The sequence below is a fragment of the Nerophis ophidion genome, linkage group LG02 (assembly GCF_033978795.1).
Source record: "Nerophis ophidion isolate RoL-2023_Sa linkage group LG02, RoL_Noph_v1.0, whole genome shotgun sequence".
Taxonomy (NCBI): Eukaryota; Metazoa; Chordata; class Actinopteri; order Syngnathiformes; family Syngnathidae; genus Nerophis; species Nerophis ophidion.
The window spans coordinates 52,703,147-52,720,027 of record NC_084612.1 but is presented as its reverse complement, the minus strand read 5'-3'; the positions used below and the strand labels follow the sequence as shown (position 1 = coordinate 52,720,027).

Below are 16,881 nucleotides of genomic sequence, written 5' to 3'. Positions count from 1 at the left end.
ATATGTACATAAAGGGTTGTAATTATATTCCAACTCCGCGTTCTTCTTGGTCATCGCCGCCGCTGCCCCCCCGCAGCCCGACCACACCACCGCAAATAGATGCCTGACCTGTGGGAAACACTGATATATATATATATATATATATATATATATATATATATATATATATATACATCCGTATAAAATGCTCATATGACATTGACATCTGTTTTCAAAAACCTGCATTGCTGCATTGCAAGGGAAGTGAGACTTCATAGCCGTGCTTTGCACTTTTTTCCTTTCACATCCTGCTTATTAAAGCATACAATAGAATGAATATACACATATATATATATATATATATATATATATATATATATATATATATATATATATATATATATACATACAAACCCCATATATATATATATATATATATATATTCATTCTATTGTACAAACTATATATATATATATATATATATATATTTTTTTTTTAATTGTTTTATTTTTATTTTTTTTATCTATTTTTTAAATTTTATTTATTTATTTTTTTTCCATTTTATTGTATGCTATAATAAGCAGGATGTGAAAGGAAAAAACTGCAAAGCACGGCCGTGAAGTCTCACTTCACTTGCCATGCAGGAATTTTGGAAACAGCTGTCACTGTCAAATGAGCATTTTATACGGATGCTGTACTGATATCATATAATGATCTGATTGCGTGATGCTGCGTGGAAGAGCACAACAGTACTCTAGCAATATTCTGTGTGAAAGGCAGAGACTGACAAATCTGCTGAACTTTTCAGGGGAACAGCACACCTACCATTCTCAATCCTTGTGTGGAACAAGCACAAATATTGTTTTGCTTTTTTAAGCATTCTAAATCATAAATAAAAACTAAAAAAAGTCAGCTAACAATGGAGTCAATGAGCTTTGAGCTAATCTGCCTATAGAGTGCTCTTAAAACATCCAAAAACCTCCATCAAGGTTTTGTATTCACATTGTATGTATATTTGTAATGTAGTAACATTCTTAACAACATGTAATATATACATGATGTAAGTATATATGTAATGTAGTAACATTCATGATAACATGTAGTATATACATGATGTAAGTATATACAGTATCTCATGTAGTAAAATTCATATAACATGTTTTATATACATGATGTAAGTGTATATGTCATGTAGTAACATTCATAATAACATGTGATATATACATGATGTAAGTATATACGTCATGTAGTAACATTCATAATAACATGTAATATATACATGATGTAAGTATGTATGTCATGTAGTAACATTCATAATAACATGTAATATACAGTATACATGATGTAAGTATAAATGTAATGTAGTAACATTCATGATAACATGTAATATATACATGATGTAAGTATATATTTCATGTAGTAACATTCATAACATGTAATATATACATGATGTAAGTATTTATGTCATAATAACATGTAATATATACACAACGTAAGTATATATGTCATGTAGTAACATTCATAACAACATGTAACATATACAAGATGTCAGTATATATGTCATGTAGTAACATTTATGATAACATGTTATATATACCCACGACCCCAAAGGGAATAAGTGGTAGGATATGGATGGATGGATGTTATATATACATGATGTAAGTATATATGTAGTATCTAGTAACATTCATAATGACATGTAATATATACATGATGGAAGTGTATATGTAATGTAGTAACATTCATGATAACATGGAATATATGCATGATGTAAGTATATTTGTATTGTAGTAACATTCATAATAACATGTAATGTATACATGATGTAACTATATATGTCATGTAGTAACATTCATAATAATATGTAATATATACATGATGTAAGTATATATGTAATGTAGTAACATTCATGATAACATCTATGTAAGTATATATGTCATTAGTAACATTCATAATAACATGTATTATATACAAACCCCGTTTCCATATGAGTTGGGAAATTGTGTTGGATGTAAATATAAACGGAATACAATGATTTGCAAATCCTTTTCAACCCATATTCAGTTGAATATGCTACAAAGACAACATATTTGATATTCGAACTGATAAACATTTTTTTTTTGTTAATACTCATTAATTGTAGAGTTTGATGCCAGTAACACGTGACAAAGAAGTTGGGAAAGGTGGCAATAAATACGGTTAAAGTTGAGGAATGCTCATCAAACACTTATTTGGAACATTCCACAGGTGTGCAGGCTAATTGGGAACAGGTGTGTGCCATGATTGGGTATAAAACAGCTTCCCAAAAAATGCTCAGTCTTTCACAAGAAAGGATGGGGCAAGGTACACCCCTTATTCCACAACTGCATGAGCAAACAGTCAAACAGTTTAAGAACAAGGTTTCTCAAAGTGCAATTGCAAGAAGTTCATGGATTTCAACATCTACGGTCCATAATGTCATCCAAAGGTTCAGAGAATCTAGAGAAATCAATCCACGTAAGCGGCATGGCCGGAAACCTTAAATGACCGTGACCTTCGATCCCTAAGACGGCACTGTATCAAAAACCGACATCAATCTCTAAAGGATATCACCACATGGGCTCAGGAACACTTCAGAAAACCACTGTCAGTAACTACAGTTGGTCGCTACATCTGTAAGTACAAGTTAAAGCTCTACTATGCAAGGCGAAAGCCATTTATCAACAACACCCAGAAACGCCGCCGGCTTCGCTGGGCCTAAGCTCATCTAAGATGGAGTGATGCAAAGTGGAAAAGTGTTCTGTGGTCTGACAAGTCCACATTTCAGTTTTTTTGGGGAAACTGTGGACTTTGTGTCCTCCAGATCAAAGAGGAAAAGAACCATCCGGATTGTTCTTGGCGCAAAGATGAAAAGCCGGCATCTGTGATGGTATGGGGGTGTATTAGTGGCCAAAGCATGGGTAACTTACACATCTGTGAAGGCACCATTAATGCTGAATGGTCCATACAGGTTTTGGAGCAACATATGTTGCCGTCCAAGCAACGTTATCATGGACGTCCCTGCTTATTTCAGCAAGAAAATGCCAATCTATGAGTTACAACAGTGTGGCTTCGTAGTAAAACAGTGCGGGTACTAGACTGGCCTGCCTGCAGTCCGGACCTGTGCCCCATTGAAAATGTGTGGCGCATTATGAAGCGTAAAATACGACATCGGAGATCCCGAACTGTTGAACGACTGAAGCTCTACATAAAACAAAAATGGTAAAGAATTTCACTTTCAAAGCTTCAACAATTAGTTTCCTCAGTCCCCAAACGTTTATTGAGTGTTGTTAAAAGAAAAGGTGATGTAACCAACTACTTTGGCACATGTTACACAATTTCCCAACTCATATGGAAACGGGATTTGTACATGATGTAAGTGAAGTGAAGTGAATTATATTTATATAGCGCTTTTCTCTAGTGACTCAAAGCGCTTTACATAGTGAAACTCAATATCTAAGTTACATTTAAACCAGTGTGGGTGGCACTGGGAGTAGGTGGGTAAAGTGTCTTGCCCAAGGACACAACGGCAGTGACTAGGATGGCGGAAGCGGGAATCGAACCTGCAACCCTCAAGTTGCTGGTACGGCCACTCTACCAACCGAGCTATACCACTATATATATGTCATGTAGCAACATTCATAATAACATGTAATATATACAAACCCCGTTTCCATATGATTTGTGAAATTGTGTTAGATGTAAATATAAATGGAATACAATGATTTGCAAATCCTTTTCAACCCATATTCAATTGAATGCACTACAAAGACAAGATATTTAATGTTCAAACTCATAAACTTAATTTTTTTTGCAAACAATAATTAACTTAGAATATCATGGCTGCAACACGTGCCAAAGTAGTTGGGAAAGGGCATGTTCACAACTGTGTTACATCACCTTTTCTTTTAACAACACTCAATAAATGTTTGGGAACTGAGGAAACTAATTGTTGAAGCTTTGAAAGTGGAATTCTTTCCCATTCTTGTCTTATGTAGAGCTTCAGTCGTTCAACAGTCTTGGGTCTCCGCTGTCGTGTTTTACGCTTCATAATGCGCCACACATTTTTGATGGTAAAAAAAAAAAGGTAAATGGTTGTAGTCGTATAGCACTTTTCTACCCCTTTCTAAGGAACCCAAAGCGCTTTGACAGTATTTCCACTTTCACCCATTCACACACAGTCACACACTGATGGCGGGAGCTGCCATGCAAGGTTTTAACCAGGACCCATCAGGAGCAAGGGTGAAGTGTCTTGCTCAAGGACACAACTGACATGACTAGGATGGTAGAAGGTGGGGATTGAGCCACTTACCCTCAGATTGCTGGCACGGCCACTCTCCCAACTTCGCCACGCCGTCCCCTGATGGGAGACAGGTGTGGACTGCGGGTAGGCCATGAAAGTACCCGCACTCTTTTTTTATGCTGTTGTAACACGTGCTGAATGTGGCTTGGCATTGTCTTGCTGAAATAAGCAGGGGCGTCCATGAAAAAGACGGCGCTTAGATGGCAGTATATGTTGTTCCAAATCCTGTATGTACCTTACAGCATTAATGGTGCCTTCACAGATGTGTAAGTTACCCATGCCTTGGGCACTAATGCACCCCCATACCATCACAGATGCGGTCTTATGAACGTTGCATCGATAACAGTCTGGATGGTTCGCTTCCCCTTTGGTCCGGATGACACGATGTCGATTATTTCCAATAACAATTTGAAATGTGGACTCGTCAGACCACAGCACACTTTTCTACTTTGCATCAGTCCATTTTAGATGATCTCGGCGCCCAGAAAAGCTGGCGGCGTTTCTGGATGTTGTTGATAAATGGCTTTTGCTTTGCATCGTAGAGCTTTAACTTGCACTTACAGATGTAGCGACGTATTTAGTGACAGTGGTTTTCTGAAGTATTCCTGAGCCCATGTGGTGATATCCTTTAGAGATTTATGTCTGTTTTTGATACAGTGCCGAAAGTCAAGGTCATTCATTGTTGGTTTCCGGCCATGCCGCTTACGTGGAGTGATTTTTACAGATTCGCTGAACCTTTTGATGATATTATGGACCGTAGATGTTGAAATCCCTAAATTTCTTGCAATTGCACTTTGAGAAACAATGTTCTTAAACTGTTTGAATATTTGCTCACGCAGTTGTTGACAAAGGGGTGTACCTCGCCCCATCCTTTCTTGTGAAAGACTGAGAATTTTTTGGGAAGCTGTTTTTATACCCAATCATGGCACCCGTCTGTTACCAATTAGCCTGCACACCTGTGGGATGTTCCAAATAAGTGTTTGATGACCATTCCTCAACTTTATCGGTATTTATTGCCACCTTTCCCAAATTCTTTGTCACGTGATGCTGGCATCAAATTCTAAAGTTAATGATTATTTAAATTTTTTTTTTTTTTAGCAGCTTGACCATCAAATATGTTGTTTTTGTAGCATATTCAACTGAATATGGTTTGAAAATGATTTGCAAATTATTGTATTCCATTTATATTTACATCTAATACAATTTCCCCACTCATATGGAAACGGGGTTTGTATGTAAACGGGTATAGAGTTATGTTAAAAGTGCTGAAAGATAATGGCAACAAGCCACCATCACATCAAAACCATACATCAGGAAGTGTTTTTTTTTAACAAATGACCATTAAAACACACTGATTCATGATCTTGCGTATGTGTGTATTTTTGCAATAAAGCCTGACTAATTACCCTGTTTTACAAAGTCAAGTAAACAAAGGACTCCTCTGTATAAGTTATTAACAAAATCATACATAGTTATGTACTGTATATACTGTAAATAAATACATGGACAATTTGGAATTGATTAACATCAATTTAAGGGACAAATGCCTACATATGTTTCTTTATTGTTTTTGCCACAGCGGATTGTAGAGAGCCATGAAAGTGCATTTTCCCTCCAATTTCCACACAAATTGACTGTTGAATTAGATTAGATTAGTTTATTTTTACGGGACAATGAAATTTAATAAAACACATGAACACATGGTTAAAAAAGGCAGAATTGGCCAAAAGGCTAGTTTTCATCTGCAGTCCCCTGGCCATGAAATCAAATTACAATTCAAAAGAAAAAGAAAAGAAAGAGAGAGGAAAAGGAAACAAGCCTACAATTACTGAAAAAAAGAGGGAAATAATGACTATTGTAATTAAAGCAAACGTGTAAAGCTCACATGCATAACAATTCCACATCCTGCAGAGACGTAAACCCACGCACCAATTCATGTTAACAACGAAAGTAAGTTGAATTGATCTTGTAGTTTGGCGTACTTACTTGGATCAGCTTACGTTTCACTGCAGTGTGTCCCTTTTCCAAATCTTCCTTTGCTTTGAGATAGTTTGTATTTTAGAGGGCTTCGAGCGGTTGTACATGACTCAGTGGGAGGGTGAACAGCAAAGAATGCTCCGCCTCAAGGGGACTTCTGGCCCTGGACTTAGAGCGCCCTCCTTTGGACGACTGGTGCATCACACTGAATGCAAATCAGCACCCACGCGAGTTAATGATTGAAACCAAATATTTCATTATAGCGTGAATGCTCCAAAGTGAAGTGAAGTGAATTACATTTATATAGCGCTTTTCTCTAGTGACTCAAAGCGCTTTACATAGTGAAACCCAATATCTAAGTTACATTTAAACCAGTGTGGGTGACACTGGGAGCAGGTGGGTAAAGTGTCTTGCCCAAGGACACAACGGCAGTGACTAGGATGGCGGAAGCGGGAATTGAACCTGCAACCCTCAAATTGCTGGCACGGCCGCTCTACCAACCGAGCTATACCGCCCCCCAAAGCATTCACAAATATGTATTTTTACACCAAAGTTAATCTATTTATAAGTCAACTTCTTCTTCTTCCCCAGATGTTGTCGTGCTCTACATTCCACATTTTTCTTCCGATTCAAAGCGTTCCAACTTCAAACTGTTCAGCCTATTCGGGAATCGCGGGCTTTCCCTTGACTCATTCCAAAAATTCCCAGATTTTCCAGAATTCCAGGCTTTCCGGGATATTTTTCAAACTTCCGTCGTTTCCATACTTACAACATATTCCGAATATTCCACCTTCAACATATTCCACCATTCTGGAAATTCAAACTTTCCTTTTTCCAAGTTAAAAAAAATTCCAGGATTTTCCAGAATTCCTGGTTTTCCAAAGCCCTGTTTCCACCCTTTTTCCTTCCACATTTTTCAACGCATTTCAACCGCTCCATCGTCAAAACATTCCTCTTAATTAGGACAAAAAACAAAGTCGTTTTTGGAACTGTAAAAATTCCCAGTTTTCCCGAAATTCCAGGAATTCCATAATACCATTTCTCGATTCAACATGTTACTACTTCAACATTCAACAGACCAACCATTTCAACTCATTCCGACCATTCAAGTTTTTTTTTTTTTTTACCATTTTCATTTACCACTTTTCCCGATAATTCCCATTTCTTTCTGAAATTCCATTTGAAATGAATGGGAGTTCCAAAACTTCCAAATTTTTTATCTGATTCAATCTGTTCCAACTTCAGAATATTCTGCTTGTTCAGGAATTGTTTTTTTTTTTTTTGCATTTTCCCCATTCAAAATTAATTGGCCATTTTTCAAACTTCCACAATTCTTTCAACATTGTTCAACCCGTTCAAACCGTTCCACCTTCAACACATTCCACTATTCTGGAAATTTAAACTACCCTTTTTCCAAGTTTAAAAAAATGCCAGATTTTCACGAAATACCCAAACACCGTTTACTACTTTAACATTTCGTGCCCGATTTAAACAATTCTATCACCAACCAATTCAGCTCATTCATGCTCTTAATCATTTTTTTTTTTAAATCCTGCTTTTTCCAAAACTCCCAACTTTCCAGGAAGTTCCCATTGAAAGAATTGGGACAATTTTCCAAGTTGCACAATTCCCACATTTTTCAAGCTATTCAAACCATTCCAACATCAACACATTCCACTCATCCAGGACATTCAAACAAACACTTTCCCAAGTTCCAAACCAAATTCCCATTTTCCTGGAAATTCCAACTCTTCAATATTCAAACCATTCCAACATTCAAACTATTCTTACATTGATACTACATTCTGTCAGCATTTCAGTTCAACTTCAGCATTGAAGCATTCACACGCAATTCCTCCAGGAATTGCCTCATCTAGTTGTGGTTGCATTTTGCACAAGAATACTTCTGGTCGCTTGTGTTACTCAGAACACAAAATAACAATAGCTGTCCACTTCAGCCAATTTGTGGTCCACTTTCCAGTGGCTCATTATCAAATAAAAGCACATATTATTCTATTTTCAGACTATCTGTAAATGTAAATGTATTCCAGTTAACATGTTTGTGAGACAGAATATCAGTGTTTTTTTGGAAAAAGATGTAGGAGGGGTTTGACCGAAAGACACCGCTTTCGTAATTACGTAGCAGCGGGTGGGGTGAACTATCTTGTCCCACACGGCACGGAGCTATCTTTGGTACTTCTGCAGTGGGCCGTCTCTTCGCCCCCCCCCCCCCTCCCCACTCCCACTCCACTCCACAAAGGGGTCGGTCACGCAAGTGGACCATCTGACAGCACCGTGAGTACACAGCTCTTGTTTTTCATAACCTTTCCCCCGATAAGTCGTACAGTAAATAACTTCAAAATAAAAAAAAGACATAGATTTCCACTTCCGGGGTGAGCTAAGGTGAAAAGGCGGCTGTATTGGATTGCTCATTTTCTGTCTTCCTGACTTGTTTTCTTCAACATGTTTTCCAAGGCTTGTCTTTGCTGCTTTTATCCAAAGAAAGCCTAAAGAATGTGTCATTCTTCCATGTTTTATTCTCAAGCTGTGGTTTTCGTGCCACTGATGGTACACGTGCTCCATCTCGTGTAGCGTTTCTTAAAGGGGAAGTGCACCTTTTTTGTTGTTGAATGTTTGCCTATCCTTCACTATCATTATGGAAGACATGGCAACGGATTGTTTTTCAAAAATGTATTCTAACTTGTAAAGAAACCATAAACACCCCCCCAAAACATCCAAAAAGCGCCAACAATACTCCATTTACATTTTGTGACATGAATATTAACAAGCAATAGTGATTTTGTTATTATCAGCGTTAACACATACAACTTTATTGTACATCAAAAATCATGCACCTCACTTGGATAGTAGAATGATGAGGATGTACTTCGACAAGTTGGTAAACTTTGACAGCCATTTTACATATACTTGCAGTGTGTTTATTGTACATATTACATATTGTTATGAAGGTGTGTGTTACTAAATTATATATATACTTGCAGTGTGTATATTGTACATATAACATATTGTTAAAAATGTGTCTGTTACTAAATTATAATTAACAAAATTACCTTCATAACAATATGTAATATGTACAATATATACACTGCAAGTATATATATAATGTAGTAACAGACACCTTCATAACAATATTTAATATGTACAATGTACACACTGCTATTATATATACAAAGTAGTAACAGACACATCCGTAACAATTTATAATACAGACAATATTTACCGTATTTTTGTCATTTTATGCGTTATCAGCTTTATTTCAGTGCTCATAGCAACGCACTTTCGTCAGCAAAAGTAGGTTTTCTAATCATCTCTAAACAATGTTATTATTGGGGGAAAGGCTTCTTGTATCTGGCTTGGAGGACACTGCTCAGAGAAACCACATCACAACGAAAGACATTGTTTGTGCTAACAAACCCTTACCCAATATCAACTGGAAAAAAATGTCTCTGGCCAGCTGGACCAAATTATCTATGGAGTCAGTCACTATAAAATTGATCATTAGCACATCATGCTTGTTGTTACAACTACATACACTGTCTGGCTAGCTGTGTACAAACAAAACCTCGACTAATACTTTACACATACTGTAATATGATTGTTTTTAATGCAGTACAGGTATGTGTCCTATAGGGCTGGGCGATATATCAATATACTCGATATATCGCGGGTTTGTCTCTGTGCGATATAGAAAATGACTATATCGTGATATTAGAGCATACGTTCTCACGCAGTTGCTTTTAGCTGCGGGCATTACACTAAAGGCTCTTCTCACTCTTTCTTGTCTCTCCTTCTCACAGAGAAGCGCACATTCTTACATACAACATACAACATCATACGCCCTTGCATGAGAGGTAGCAGCATGGGTAATAGTTGCTGTGATGCTAGCGGAGTGGTGCGAGTGGTAATAAGAGAGAAAGAAGGTGTGAATCTGGTAACAAATGAAGGAAGAATTAATTACCAAGAAAAACAGCACAGGGTCCATCGTCTGGCAGTGGTTTGGCCTCAAAGCACGGGGTCCATCGTCTGGCGGTGGTTTGGCTTCAAACGGGAATAAGTCAAACAAGTTAGCTGCGAAAGCGTTGTTAAAAAAAGTAGCACCTACGGCTAATTTGTAGCAACATTTGAAAAGTCCCCCGTTAGAGAATGAAGAGTGCTTGAAACTGCATGTTTACATCTCCGTTCGGTGCCATACCCACAAAATGCCCAAGCAACCATTTCCAGGTCGTATGAAAAAAATAGTCAAAAACGGAAGGAGATAACTCCCTGTGATGAGGTGGCGACTTGTCCAGGGTGTACCCCGCCTACCGCCCGAATGCAGCTGAGATAGGCTCCATTCTGTCCATAAAAGTTATGAACAGAATCGGTGACAAAGGACAGCCTTGGCGGAGTCCAACCCTCACTGGAAACGTGTCTGACTTACTGCCAGCAATGCGGACCAAGCTCTGACATCGATCATACAGGGAGCGGACCGCCACAATTAGACAGTGCAGTACCCCATACTCTCTGAGCACTCCCCACAGGACTTCCCGAGGGACACGGTCGAATGCCTTCTCCAAGTCCACCAAGCACATGTAGACTGGTTGGGCAAACTCCCATGCGCCCTCAAGAACCCTGCCGAGAATATAGAGCTGGTCCACAGTTCCACGACCAGGACGAAAACCACCCTGTTCCTCCTGAATCCGAGGTTCGAGTATCCGGCGTAGCCTCCTCTCCAGTACACCTGAATAAACCTTACCGGGAAGGCTGAGGAGTGTGATCCCACGATAGTTGGAACACACCTTCCGGTCCCCCTTCTTAAAGAAAGGGACCACCACCCTGGTCTGCCAATCCAAAAGGTACCGCCCCCGATGTCCATGCAATGCTGCAGAGTCTTGTCAATCAACACAGCCCCACAGCATCCAGAGCCTTAAGGAACTCCGGGCGGATCTCATCTATCCCTGGGGCCTTGCCGCCGAGGAGCTTTTTAACTACCTCAGCAACCTCAGCCCCAGAAATAGGAGAGGCCACCACAGATTCCCCAGGCACCGCTTCCTCAAAGGAAGACGTGTTGGTGGGATTGAGGAGGTTTTCGAAGTATTCCTTCCACCGATCCACAACATCCGCAGTCGAAATCTGCAGAACACCATCCGCACCATACACGGTGTTGATAGGGCACTGCTTCCCCTTCCTGAGGCGGCGTATGGTGGTCCAGAATCGCTTCAAAGCTGTCCGGAAATCGTTTTCCATGGCTTCCCCAAACTCTTCCCATGTCCGAGTTTTTGCCTCCGCGACCGCTAAAGCTGCACACCGCTTGGCCCGTCGGTACCCGTCCACTGCCTCCGGAGTCCTATGAGCCAAAAGAACCCGATAGGACACCTTCTTCAACTTGACGGCATCCCTCACTGCTGGTGTCCACCAACGGGTTCTGGGATTACCGCCACGGCAGGCACCAACAACCTTGCGGCCACAGCTCCAATCACCCGCTACGACAATCGAGGTTCGGAACATGGTCCACTCAGACTCAATTTCCCGCACCTCCCTCGTGACATGTTCAAAGTTCTTCCGGAGGTGGGAATTGAATCTCTCTCTGACAGGAGACTCTGCCAGACGTTCCCAGCAGACCCTCACAATGCGTTTGAGCCTGCCAGGTCTGTCTGGCATTCTCCCCCACCATCGCAGCCAACTCACCACCAGGTGGTGAGCAATAGAAAGCTCCGCCCCTCTCTTCACCCGAGTGTCCAAAACATGAGGCTGCAAATCCGATGACACAACTACAAAGTCGATCATGGAACGGCGGCCTAGGGTGTCCTGGTGCCAAGTGCACATATGGACACCCTTATGTTTGAACACACTTAATATTGTCAGCCTAAATGGACGGATTGTCCATTGTTATGGACAATCCGTGACGAGCACAAAAGTCCAATAACAAAACACCACTCAGGTATAGATCCGGGCGGCCATTCTTCCCAATCACGCCTCTCCAGGTTTCACTGTCGTTGCCAACATGAGCGTTGAAGTCCCCCAGTAGGACAAGGGAATCACCCGGGGGAGCACTTTCCAGTACTCCCTCGAGTGTACCCAAAAAGGGTGGGTACTCTGAACTGCTGTTTGGTGCATAAGCACAAACAACAGTCAGGACCCGTCCCCCCACCCGAAGGCGGAAGGAAGCTACCCTCTCGTCCACCGGGTTGAACTCCAACGTGCAGGCTTTCAGCCGGGGGGCAACGAGAATTGGCACCCTAGCCCGTTGCCTCTCACTGCCGGCAACGCCAGAGTGGAAGAGAGTCCAGTCCCTCATGAGAGAACTGGTTCCAGAGCCCTTGCTGTGCGTCGAGGTGAGTCCGACTATATCCAGCCGGAACTTCTCTACCTCGCGCACTAGCTCAGGCTCTTTCCCCCCCAGTGAGGTGACGTTCCACGTCCCAAGAGCCAGCTTCTGTAGCCGAAGATCGGACCGCCAAGTGCCCTGCCTTCGGCTGCCGCCCATCACAATGCACCCGACCTCTATGGCCTCTCCCATGAGTGGTGAGCCCATTGGAGGGATGACCCGCGTTGCCTCTTCGGGCTGTGCCCGGCCGGGCCCCATGGGGACAGGCCCGCCCACCAGGCGCTCGCCATCGTGCCCCAACTACAGCTCCAGAGTGGGACCCGGTGTTCCGCGTCCGGGCAAGGGAAATCTGAGTCCATTTTGTTGTAATTCCATAGAAGTCTTTGACTGCTCTTTGTCTGATCACTCACCTAGGACCTGTTTGTCTTGGGAGACCCTACCAGGGTCTCCCAATAATCAATTTACCTTTATCAAATTATAATTCAAGTTTATTGAATTTACTTATTTAACTTTATTTAATGTATTTGCTATATAAACATTTATTCAAAACTACCCAAATGTATATATTGATATTTAAATGTTTATTTATTCATATACCTTTTATTTTACTGGAATTAGCAAGCACAAACTACCAGTACACTCTACAGAATGAGAACAGCTGTTCAAACACACTTAATATTGTCAGCCTAAATGCTAACCTAGCCTTACTAGGCCACAGTAAGCTAATTTTTGCTAACCTAGCTCAATGATAAACTAATCCTATGCTAATGTAATTTATGATAAGCATACTATGCTATGTTATGCTAACAGTGACACACCTTTCCGGCCCACTTCCAACGTGCAGCACGTCACACAGCCTCGCCACCCGCCCTCATTTCCAAGACACATCTCTTATTTCAAATGTCTCCTAACAGGGGCTCTCTCGTATCTCATTCACACCGTAAGCTATTTAATTCTGTGAAACTTGCATACAAAAAAAATATATCCGGGAAGGAATGGAGGGTAATAGTTAAACAGCTATGTCTTATCCCTCACAACACCTCTTTTTATTACTGCGTCACACGCACACAACAAAATTTTTTAACAAAGACAGAGAGCCTTCTTCTGTAGTCAAAATCTCAGACCCTTCTTACAAAACTACAATATCGTACAGTCCCAATCACACCCACACAGTTAACCAGGAGGAATCACCAATATAGTAAAAAACAAACTCAACAGTCAACTACTTTTGTCACCCAGAAGCCGTTTGCCAGAGGGGGGGAGAGGTTAAAAAATGTATTTGTCTCTAATCGTTTGTGCCACACACTCCTGAACCACCACAATTCTATTAACAATTCGCCTTATTATTAAAACAAGACATCACTAGTTTTCAGACGAACACATAGACAATATAATCACATATAAAACAACCCAATCCAACCATAATATACCCCATTCCAGGTTGTTTTTGGAGAACCTGCTAGACCTAGCTTTTTTTTAAGTCAAAAACAGGTTCAGTAATTAGTCTTACCAATCCCGGTCATCTCCAGACAGACAGCTTTTACACTTTAAAGGGGAACATTATCACTATTTCAAAAGGGTTAAAAACAATAAAATCAGTTCCCAGTGGCTTGTTTTATTTTTCAATTTTTTTTTCAAAATTTTACACCTCCCGGAATATCCCTAAAAAAGCTTTAAAGTTCTTGATTTTCGCTATTTGCGCTGCGACTGTCCATTTCCCTGTGACGTCATACAGGGCTGCCAATCCAAACAACATGGCGGTTACCACAGCAAGATATCGCGACATTAGCTCGGATTCAGACTCGGATTTCAGCGGCTTAAGCGATTCATCAGATTACGCATGTATTGAAACAGATAGTCGGAGCATGGAGGCAGATAGCGAAAACGAAATACAAGAAGAAATTGAAGCTATTGAGCGAATAGCTATTGACGCTATTCGGCCATAGCATGTGTGTACCTAATGAAGTGGCCCATAACATGGCTGCCTTATTCGCATCGCCGGTAAAATGTGCAGACCAAACGATCAGGACTTTCGCATCTTGTGACACTGGAGCAACTTAAATCCGTCGATTGGTAAGTGTTTATTTCGCATTAAATGTGGGTATCTAGTTTCAAATGTACATACAGCTAGCGTAAATAGCATGTTATCATCGATTAGCATAGCATGTTAGCATCGATTAGCTGGCAGTCATGCCGTGACCAAATATGTCTGATTAGCACATAGGTCAACAACATCAACAAAACTCACCTTTGTGATTTCGTTTACTTAATCGTTGCAAATGCATCTGCAGGTTATCCATACATCTCTGTGCCATGTCTGTCTTAGCATCGCCGGTAAAATGTGCAGACACTCCGGCACATTCAATGGGGGTCTGGCGGCAGATCTCTTGCCAGTGGTGCAACTTGAATCCCTCCCTGTTAGTGTTGTTACACCCTCCGACAACACACCGACGAGGCATGATGTCTCCAAGGTTCCAAAAAATAGTCAAAAAAACGGAAAATAACAGAGCTGAGACCCGGTGTTTGTAATGTGAAAATGAAAATGGCGGGTGTATTACCTCGGTGACGTCCCGTTCTGACGTCATCGCTAAAAGACCGATAAACAGAAAGGCGTTTAATTTGCCAAAATTCACCCATTTAGAGTTCGGAAATCGGTTAAAAAAATACATGGTCTTTTTTCTGCAACATCAAGGTATATATTGACGCTTGCGTAGGTTTGGTAATAATGTTCCCCTTTAAGCAAAATTGCTTACCTTTAGATGCGCGCGTGCAAACCTCTGTCTGCCTGAAAGAGGGACCGGGAGCGGATGTTGACCTGCAGCGTTCTAGACAATTCTGCCGACAACACCAATCTTATGTGGTGGATTGTCCGAAGCTTAAACAGCAAACAAAGTGGTTTTAGTACAAAAGTTTTATTTACCCATATTCAAAAGTACAAGTTGGATTGAATTGCCAATGCAAACAGACAGGATCCTCCGAAGGATCCAGAATCAAGCAAAACCATGCAAATCATATCAAATATTGATCTACTGGCTTTTTATATGTTTCCCTCATGTGTCAGGGTCTCGTTGTTTTGCAACTGCTTGCTCCACAACATCCTTGAGTCCATTAGTCATAACAAACAATCAAAACATTTTGTAGAATGGTTAGAGCGACCACAAATTCAACTTTCCCCTACTTATGCTCAGCAGTGATTCAGAGGCTTTTAGATAGACTTTCTTTTTGTACTAACACAGACACAAAATATGGTATAAAGGTCAGAAATTCCACTACACTTCTGCATATGATTCCTCGTGCAGCACAAAAAGTTATCAAAGAGCTCCTGATTTTGATTCCTGTGAGTGTGCTGTTTATTTAGCAGTCATTCATTAACGAGGCCTGAGTGCCACACTTATCTGTCTGTGTTATGGCTCAGAAGGCCAAGAGCACCTTAATCTAAGTAGACAGAGGAGCACTTCCATTCTTACCGACCTTCATGTGGTACGGTGTTTATTGGTGTGAAATTACCGGGTTTGTCCAACAACTGACGTCCATGTGTCTTTGGTATGGACAGTCTTTGTATGAGAAGATAACTTGTCTCCTGCATTTGTCACGACTGTGCTATTATTGTTCAGACAAATAACACCGCATAGTTACTTTCTCCCCTTAAGTTGGCCTGACTTAGGGTGGTCCCCATACCAATATTTTGGTACCGGTACCAAAATGTATTTCCATACTTTTCAACACTTTTCTAAATAAAGGGTACAACAACAAAAAATCATTATATTTTTCATTTTAAACATATTAAACATATGGTTATTATTGTAATTTAGTCTTTAAGTAAAATGTTGAACTTACCAGACAACTAGTCTATTATTAATAAGTAAACAAACAAAGACTCCTAATTAGTCTGCTGACGTATGCAGTAACATATTGTGTCATTTATCTACCTATTATTTTGTCTACATTACAAAGGACGAACTTTTAAAAAATATTATTAAACTACTTGTTCATTTACTGTTAATATCTGCTTATTTTCTCTTTTAACATGTTTTATCTACACTTCTGTTAAAATTTAATAATCACTTATTCTTCTCTTCTTTGATATTTTGCATTAGTTTTGGATGATACCACACATTTAGGTATGGATCCGATACCAAGTAGTTACAGGATCATACATTGGTCATATTCAAAGTCATCATGTGTCCAGGTACATATTTACTGACTTTATAAACATAATATGAATTTTAAAAAAAGGAAAAAAGATTTTGTGCCAATAAAAAATATTGATGTAATC

At 40.1% G+C, this 16,881-nt stretch overlaps 1 protein-coding gene and 1 long non-coding RNA gene across 4 annotated transcripts in view; one reads left to right on the top strand and one right to left on the bottom strand.

Annotated features, from left to right (window-relative positions):
• The window catches only part of alpl (alkaline phosphatase, biomineralization associated), an 86,905-nt gene extending 80,480 nt beyond the window's left edge, over positions 1-6,425 (bottom strand). The window contains exon 1 of one of the 2 annotated variants that reach the window (XM_061886352.1): positions 6,287-6,425. The gene's annotated coding sequence lies outside the window, so the exon portion shown is untranslated. The remainder of the gene's footprint in view (positions 1-6,286) is intronic. The other variant, XM_061886361.1, reaches the window with a different exon arrangement.
• A 2,008-nt stretch (positions 6,426-8,433) lies between these two features.
• LOC133542321 (uncharacterized) overlaps positions 8,434-16,881 on the top strand; it is a 32,110-nt gene continuing 23,662 nt past the window's right edge. For both annotated transcript variants that reach the window (XR_009804123.1, XR_009804121.1), the window contains exon 1: positions 8,434-8,572. This is a non-coding gene — a long non-coding RNA (uncharacterized LOC133542321). The remainder of the gene's footprint in view (positions 8,573-16,881) is intronic.